Source organism: Mesocricetus auratus, unplaced genomic scaffold (assembly GCF_017639785.1).
Source record: "Mesocricetus auratus isolate SY011 unplaced genomic scaffold, BCM_Maur_2.0 Super-Scaffold_100031, whole genome shotgun sequence".
Taxonomy (NCBI): domain Eukaryota; kingdom Metazoa; phylum Chordata; class Mammalia; order Rodentia; family Cricetidae; genus Mesocricetus; species Mesocricetus auratus.
Window position 1 is genome coordinate 13,176,086 of NW_024429212.1, and position 9,510 is coordinate 13,185,595.

The following is a 9,510-nucleotide window of genomic DNA, read 5'->3' on the forward strand; positions in this document are numbered from 1 at the left end:
GGAACCACTTCCGCAGAAATTCCAGTCCCTGGTGCAGAACCCTGAGCACAAATCATGTGGATATTTGTAGCAACAGAGTGGTGGCCTTCACATAGCCAACATCTGCTTCTTGAATGACATTTGTCTGAGGCTAAAGACAGCAATAATAATAATAATAATAACAAGAAGAAGAAGAAGAATAGGAAGAAGAAGAAGAAGAATAGGAAGAAGAAGAAGAAGAAGAAGAAGAAGAAGAAGAAGAAGAAGAAGAAGAAGAAGAAGAAGAAGAAGAAGAAGAAGAAGAAGAAGAAGAAGAAGAAGGGGACACTTTTAGATATTCATGGGGTGATATTACAGGTTTAATTGTGACCCTAAAATTGTATATAGTGAAATCCTAGCTGAGTACCTTAAATGTCCTTATTAGGAAATACAACTTTTTCAAATGATTAAGCTGAGATGATGTTATTAGGGTGAACCTTAATTCATTATTACTGTGGCCTTTTTTTTTAAGGTAAAATTTAAACAGAGGGAGAGAGTCACATGCAAAAGAAAGCAGAGATGAGAGCAATTTCCCTAGAGCTGGGGGAATGTCAGTACGCCAGTAAACCACCTGGTGAGTCAGGAGCAGGTATTGTGGGATAGACTATTTGTTTAAGTATGTAAAGATGTGATAATTTATTCAGGCTGCATCTGTTTAACTATGTAAAGATGTGATAATTTATTCAGGCTGCATTTGTTTAACTATGTAAAGATGTGATAATTTATTCAGGCTGCATCTGTTTAAGTATGTAAAGATGTGATGATTTATTCAGGCTGCATTCGTTTAACTATGTAAAGATGCGTTGCATTTGTTTTACCTTGCCTGACTAAGGTGCCTGATTGGTCTAATAAAAGGCTAAATGCCCAATAGCTAGGCAGTAAAAGGATAGAAGGGGCTGGAAGGCAAAGAGAATAAACGGTAGGAGGAATCTACGCTCCAGAGAGAATGAGGAGAAAAGAGAGGGAGACACCAGGGGCCAGGCAGGCACAGACGAAACAGGAAGGTGGGACACACAGAATGAAGGGAAGGTTAAGAAAAACACCCAAAGGAAAACAAGATGAAGAGAGACAGGTTAAATTAGGTTCTGAGGGCTAGTGGGACAAGCATAAGAAATGGCTGGGCATCCATAACTAATAATTAGTCAGTGTGTCGTGATTTGGGGGGCTGGCAGTCCCAGAAAGCCTGTTACAAGCAGGTGTCTCTTCACAGCCTTGAGAAGGAAACAGTCCTGCCAACACTTTGAACTTGAACTTTTAGACTCTGGATCTAGAAGACAACAATTTTCTGTTGTTGAAGCTGCCCTATTTGTCCTACTTCGTTAACAGCAGTGACAGACGCTACCACAATAAGCGAGGCAATGATGGCGCACACCTTTAATATCCGAATTCGGGAGACAGAGGCAGGCCTGGTCTCAGAGCCAGTTCCAGGACAGGCAGAGCGAGCTACACAGAGAAACCCCATCTTAAAAAAGAAAAAGGAAAAAAAAACTACTACAGTAAAACTTGTCTGTAACAAACAAACCGTCCACAAATAAGTAGATAAAGAAATGTTCCAATAAATGATGGGCAGGACATGGCCTAGTAGGAAGGACTTAAGGGTAAACAGAGTAAGGGGTCCAGAGAGTGGCTGGGAACGTCTTAAACAGGATCACTGGGAAAGGCTTCCCTGTGGAGTTATATTTGAAGATGATTTAAATGAAGTCCGGGAATTGATGCCCTTAAGATTAGATGGGGAAGTTTTCTAGGCAAAGCCCTGAGGGAGAAGTGAGCTCATTTTCATTACTGAGCAGAAGGAACACCGGCACAGCTGAGACAAGGGTGCAGGTGATCAGGTGACCAGGGTTACACACCGCATGGGCCTGTGAAGCCTTTGCTTAGACACCACCTAATATAAGTTATAAGTCACCCAGCTTTGTGTCACTGTTAAAGAAAATGTCTGGGGTTATCATCAATTCACCAAAAAAAAAAAAAAGTTGTGTTCATGTGTTTAAGTTCAGAGGTATAGAAGTTTCCTCCAGGGACTATTGGCCCCCCACTGCTTTGAATCGGTGGCAAGGCAGAGCAATTTGCTGGAGAGGAGTTAAAGAATAGTAAATGCCGCCGGTGATGGTGCACGCCTTTAATCCCAGCACTCAGGAGGCAGAGGCAGGCGGATCTCTGTGAGTTCAAGGCCAGCCTGATCTCCAGAGCGAGTTCCAGGACAAACTCCAAAACCACAGGGAAGCCTGTCTCAAAAAAAAAAAAAAAAAAAAAAAAAGGAATAATAGATGTCATCCCTCTAGACGAATACATGCCAGTGTCTCCTCCGTTAGTAGCCAGCCCAGCTCTGCAAGTCAATTACCTGGTCAATGCGCCACCTCAGAGATGCAAGTCTGCATTAAGACCATGGGAAAAAGGAAAAGAAGAATAACCAGCCAATTAATAAACTATTTTCGCTTCCTAGAATTCCTGCCCATTAGCATAGTCCCTCCAAGGTGCCAAGATGTTCTTTTTTGGGTCTGTCCACCTGTCCGAGTCCTAACTGTGTCCAACATAACTTCTTTTTCTCCTCTCTCAGATACCAGGGCCTCTGTATGCTTTTTCCAGTAGTCTGGGCTTTCCCTCGTGTTCCCCAAAGCTCTTGTCTTCACCATGTGGCTGCTTGTCCTTCGTGCAGCTGATACCTTTGCCAGCACAACTCAAAAGGCATGGCTTTTCCCCTTCTCTGTTTTCCTAATCCAGACACCTGCCAAGATTTACAGTTCACACTCTATCCAGTCTGCTTGTGTTTCCTTTTTAAACCTTCTAAAGCTGTCCTCAAGGCTTCCATTTGAGTCCATTCTTAATTTTTTTAATCGATGAGACGTAAGAATCCCAATGGGAACCTCAATTTTCCTGGTATCATCTGGCAATCACAAAGGGATTCCCCAAATATTCTGGAGAAACGGGAAGCCACTCGCCTCATCACTAGGACTCAAATAATGAAGGGAAAGAGACTGCCCACACCTAACAGCTCTCTGGAATCCACTTCAAAAGCACACCTGCAGTGAGTCAAGTAAGCCCTATTAGAAGTCACCCCTTAAAAGTCCCACCACCTCCCAATAGCACTAATACAAGAACCACGGCCTTCACAGAGGCCTTGAAGGAGTATTCCAGACTCTTAACAAACTGCCACGTGTTTCATATTTTCCTTTCTAAGGATTGCTTCGGGGAGAAAAGGCCACAGCGGACACAGTATGAAGTCAGGAGGCTATGACTGTATTTCAGATGGAGATGCTGGTTAGCAACTGGACTGGGCAGTGGAGGGGAAACATGAAGCAGAAATGCCTTGGGAGCTTATGGCCGTCACCATGGTGAAGGAGGTACCAGTGGATCTTAGAGGAGGCATTAAAATCAGGGTTGGCAGCATGGGGACCTCCAAATGGCAGACACATGGGCTCTGGACACAAAATTATGATGAATGGAAGATGAGTTCAGCATCTTAGGAAGTTCTTGATAGATCAGGGTTGTCAGCCTTCCTAATGCCGTGTACCCTTTAATACAGTTCCTTATGTTGTGGTGACCCCCCCAACCTTAAAATCATTTTATTGCTGTTTCATAACTGTAATTTGCTGTTATAATAATGTAAATATCTGATGTGTAGGGTTCACGACGTGCAACCCTGGAAGGGGTTGCTACCCATGGACTGAGAACTGCTCTACTAGATGAGCAAGATGGAGTGAAGAACAGCGGGGCTTTGGAACCAACTCACGTAATCAGCCTTAGGCAGAATCAGAAGAAGGATTTCCGAGATGTAAATATTCCATTTCCAAGTCTTCCTGGCTGTTAGGCTATGAGGACTTTGTCAGAAGAAGAAGGGCATTGCCACTACTAATAAGAATGAATATTCTCCATAGCCACTAAGGTCACTGGTGTCTCCATCCCAGGGATAGATGGGAAGGAGTTGGGTGGTAACGTAACGGTGCGGTCACACGGTTTCTGCATCGCTGTGCATTGCAAAGCCGGTCCCCTGGGATGGATGCCCACACTTAACAGCTCGCTGGAATCCTCAAGAGGGAAGTCCCTTAGCCAGACCTCAATGAGTATCACTGTAGAATTGGGTAATGGTTAACAAAGAGTAACAATACTCTGTAACCAGCTATGGAATGACTTCCTGGAAAGTATGGTTCATCCTGGCTCTAAATGCAAACCAAAGACATAGACAAGAAGATTATCATGTTTACAAGAGACAACGGAAAACATTAGCAAAAATACATGGTTGAATTTTGAACTTTAAGATTCAGAGTTGTTGTCAGGAGTAGGACATACCTGCAGCCCCAGCACTTGAGCAAGATGATCAGGAATTTGAGGCTATTCTGAACTATATTGTGATATGAAACCAGCCTTGGAAGTATAAGACCCTCCACCAAAAATAAAATTAAAAAGGTTGCTATTATATTAGCAAGTTTCAAAGCATACAAAGATAGCCACCTTCGAGGAGGATTTTGTTCAAAGATTAAGTTCATAGACTTTTGACATTTACAAGATAATTAACTGCTGGCGAAAAGGTGCCTGAGAGAGGATGGTGGAGCAGGCCCCTTCTTAATGTAATGAAATCAAAATATCCTGTCTCCACCCTATTCCCACTTCTAGCTCTGCCTGGTTCTTTCCAGACTGCTCAGGGCCACTGCTGCCTCTTGCCATCTGCATGTCCAGGAATCATGTTCTCAGGAACAGTATTTGATTTACTCGAGTCTGCAGTGTGGCATCTTGTGACTTTCACAAGGTGAAAGTCCCTCACACACATGTCACAGTTGCCGTCTCTCGTAACCTCTAACAGCATGTGCTCCCCTGATTTTTGTGGATTCTCTTTTTTGGTTTGGCTTCTTTCGCTCAATATTAGATATATGGCCATAGCTCATTCATTCCAAATGTTGTAAAGAAGCCTATTGCGTGCACAAAAGTCATTCTTCTGCCTGGGAGATATTCTCAGTGGGGCTATTACACAGACCTAGCTCATGTCCTCTGAAAGCACCATTTACAGATTTCTTCAGATCAATACCTTTGTCTAGGATGACTGAGTTACGGGATCTGCCTACATTTCCCGAACGCTTTTGGTAAGGTTTTACAGTTATCAAGACCTGAACATTTGCGTAGAACTCTCCGGGGAAAGTGGCCAGGACCAAGTCCTTCTTCCAACCCCAGAAACTTGTCCTTTGCTAAGTTCTGATTCTTCCGATCCTTCTTGCTTCTTCTATTCCCCGCTGCCTTTTCCCTCGTTTTCAACAACCACGCATTTCTGAGATATGCTTTCTCTCAAAAAAAAAAAAAAAAAGATGAACGGAAGCCTCAAATAACTGCAGTTAAGGGAATTTTATGCTCTGTGGGGCATCAATGCCCAGAAGTTGGGGTGGGGTATTATAATGGCAGGAAGGTGTTCAGCAGAGTCACTCATAGCCCCAATGGTCACGGGTCTGAACAGAGACGTCCCCGGTGGGGGCACGGCAGAAAATAGAGAGCTTGTCCTTCATCATGAAACTTCAGGGCAGATGCGCTGGCAAGCAATTAAAACCCAGCCCCTGACAAATGACACAACGTGGCAAAGGAGCCAATGGGAAGCCTCAAGAGTCAACGTTAAGGCCTCCATGCCCCCACCTGGGATGTCAGTGCAGCCAGGTGCTTCTTTCTTTAGAATCACTGGGGACTGAGCTTCCTGTGAGGAAACTGAGAGTCATGGCAATGGAAACCCAAGCATAGCATCCCACCCTCCCCTGTCAAGCCTGCATCTATCCATCCATTCTGTTTGCAAGCAGTTATTTCTGTGTTTTTAAACATTTGCAATGCCCTGGAGTTGAATGTCTCTAAAGTTAAGGATACTCATTACTTGCGAACCATTCTAATACTTGAATACAAGGCCTCTCGAACCTAACGTGATATTTTATGTAAAAATGTTGTGAAAATTAGAAATGCAGTGGGCACATTTTTTTAAAAGCTGGAACTATGCAGCACTATGTCTAGCCATGCAGACTGCTCATTTGCAAGTTGTCTACATGCAAAGCATTCTTCTGCTGGAAGCTTAAGTTCTACGCAGTGAGTCATCTCAAATTGGGTACCAGCTTTGTTCTGAACCTGCTTTGTATGCTCTGCACTTTCTCCTCCTGCTTCCAGCACTGCGGCAAAGGAAATCAGTGTGGAGATGCCTCCAAAAAGCTAGGAATAGAGTTCCCTTATGTCCTAACTGATCACTCCTGGGTGGGTATCCAGAGGCCACCAAGTCAAGAAGACACTTTCACAACCATGACTATTGCAGCACTACCCACAATACCCCAGTTATGGGATGGGCCTAGGTGTCTGTGAACAGATAAACGGATAAAGAACTGATAGTATAGTTATGTATTGGAGATTTATTCAGTTGGAAAAAAGCAATAAAATACATATTTTTCTGGAAAATGGATACAACTGGAGATGATTATACTAAACAAAAGACTCCAGATCAAGAAAGCCAGACATGATGTGTTCTGCCATTGCAGATCTGGAGTCTGTAAAGATACACAAAACCTTTTATTTATGTGACAGAGAAACAGAAGCAGGATTGACAGAGATTGAGAGAGGGGAGAGAGAGTGCTGAGGGCCAAAGTTCTTGATCTACTTAAAGGAAAATGTCTTTATGAAACATGTCACTCACAGAAAATGAATATATATATTTTGAAAACCATTTTGGCAAATGTGTAGCCATCAAAACAATCACAGTTAGAAAGCTTCTTTATTAGAAACAGTATGACCATCATTAAGCCAGATAACTATATTTGTAGAGCATCAGCCCAGCCACAAGCATGAAGCTTGGTGCCCTGTTCGACCCTGGCGCTCAAAGGTATCGTCTCAAAGTTAGGTGCTTTTGGCCTCATAGTGAAGCCTTTCAGCTTAGGAGACATTTACAAGACTACACCCTTCTTGCCTAGGCTCCAAATTTCCCTTGGCAGATAAAAGCTGATGAAAGGACTAAGGCCATAGGGAATAAGGCTTACCCTTTCTCAGTTTTTCTTTAAGGGTTAGGTAAAACAAGGCAGACAGTAGAGAGGGAAATGATGCGGGCAGGTACACGGAGGCGGCAGCAGGGGGCGCAGCCCCCTCACGTGCCTAGGGGGCTGGCTAGGAGGAAGTGAGGAAGTGGGGTAGAGGTCAATCCCCAAGAGATCTTGGCTAGGAGGAGGAGAGGCCTTCCTGGGAAACCTAGCTAATCATTTAGCCGCAAGGCGAGGCAGGTAGTGGGAGAAAAGAAAGGATCTTTCAGAAGCTAACCTCTAGCCAACTGAATCCTGTCTAGGAAATCCGGGGCTGGATTGGGCAGAGACATTTGCAGCCCACCCACGGGAGGAAGGCACAGAAGACCTAACAGCTGGAGAGGACACCCCTGGGGCAGAAGTTATATCCACAAGGAGAAGGAGTCAGTGACCACTGACCACGTCAGTAACTCATCTGTCAATTAAAGAGATGGTTGTCTCCAGACCCCAGATGCCAGGACCTGAGGTTGTTTTTCTCTTCTGCCCGGTGGCCCAGGGGTGATGAGAGGGCCATTCTTCCTGGGCAGAGTTGTTCTTCACAGGCAGTTTCTGGGTGTGAGGAGTCAGACTTCACCATCGGGGTCCAGCTGGGGACACAGTCAAAGCCCTGGCCATTCTCAGCATTGTTACCGTCAGCTGTGAGCTCCCTAGAAACAAAGTCCTGCCCAGATCTACAGACTCAGAACCTGCATGTTCAACAAGACCCTCCCCGCCCCAGAGGAACTGGGGAACACTGAATTCTGAGAAACTATTCAAGTTTGTTTGCTTGTTTATGTACTTGTATATTTATGGTTGGTATGTTCGTTTTCCTGGGAGAGGGAGATATAAAAAGAGCCGACATGGCCTTGAACTAAACCCTCATGCTTCATTCTTGGCACAGTACTGAGACTACAAATATGTACCACGGCCCATCCTATTCTAATGTCGGGTTTTAAACACCAGAGAACTGGACCATCTCTCCTCTGCCTACTTTTGTGTTTTCCCCATATACCTTACAGGGCTCCTCCCACCCATTACAAAGGTGATTACTTAGTATTTCCAGCTACCTCTTAGGATCCTCTCTCTCTCTCTCTCTCTCTCTCTCTCTCTCTCTCTCTCACACACACACACACACACACACACACACACACATACACACACACCTAATTTTACCTTATGTTTTTATTTAAATTAGAAACAAGTTTGTTTTACTTATCAATCCCAGTTCCCTCTCCCTCCCCTCCTCCCCTGTCCCTCACCTAGCCCCTATCCCATCCCCTTTCTGCTCCCCAGGGAGAGTGAGACCTTCCATGGGGGATCTTCAAAGTTTGTCACATCATTTGGAGCAGGGCCTAGACCCTCCCCTGTGTGTCTGGGCTGAGCGAGTATCCCTCGATGGAGAATGGGCTCCCAAAGTCCATTCGTTTACTGATCCACTGCCAGAGGCCCCATAGATTGCCCAGGTCTCCAAACTGACACCCACATTCAGGGGGTTTGGAACAGTCCTATGCTGCTTTCTCAGCCATCAGTCTGGGGGTCATGAGCTCCCCCTTGTTTAGATCCGCTGTTTCTGTGGGTTTCTCCAGCCTGGTCTTGACCCCTTTGCTCATCCCTCCTCCCTCTCTGCAACTGGATTCCAGGAGTTCGGCTCAGTGTTTAGCTACACACCCCTAATTTTAATTCCTGACTCTAAGCACAAATAAATATGCTGTCACTTTGACCTAATCTGGAGTTCATCCTTCTAAATAACTGTATTGTCTCTATCTATAAAGCACTTTGCTGCCATGGCAACACATGCATAATTGCATATGTAAGTAATCGTGGGCAGCTGCCTTTGACAGACTGTCTCCAACAGAAGCATCTGTACCCTCAGGTGTCAGTCACCCTCCGGAAGTTGTCTCCCAACCCCTTGAAGTCTCTGAAACATACGTATGTTCTATGGACACTGCGATGCATGCAAGGAAGGCTGGGCCCATGTGAGGGCTGCTGTGAGAAAGCTGGGAATCTCCTGCAGTCTGTTGTCAATTCGTAAGACAGCTTGGCACAGGGTTATTGGTTTTTGTTTTTAATGTGATCTTTCAAGGCACCAATCCTCCCCACTTAAAGTGAAAGGAAGGAATAATATGCTTTCCTACCCCTCAACCTTCAGAATGCTCTACAACTCAGAGTTTACTTATTTTAACTAAAATTATTCAGTAAACCTTGCTGGCATTAAACATTAACATGGCTATTTTTATGTGGCACAGTTCATTATCCTGCCAATAAATGATTAATTATAACTTTCTGTCCTGACCAGTAGTTTTTCTGGAAGTTTATGATTCATTATTTGTGCTATGTTGTAATGTGGCCTCTCGAAACTGACACACTAGCATTTATTGTTTTTTTTTTATTGCTTCTCTAACTTGGCTTTTGAAAGAGACACCAAGTGCCACATGTGTAGTCAGGGTTTAAAAGTTTGACGTGCTCACCAGGTGCTACTCAGCTGCCAGTGGGT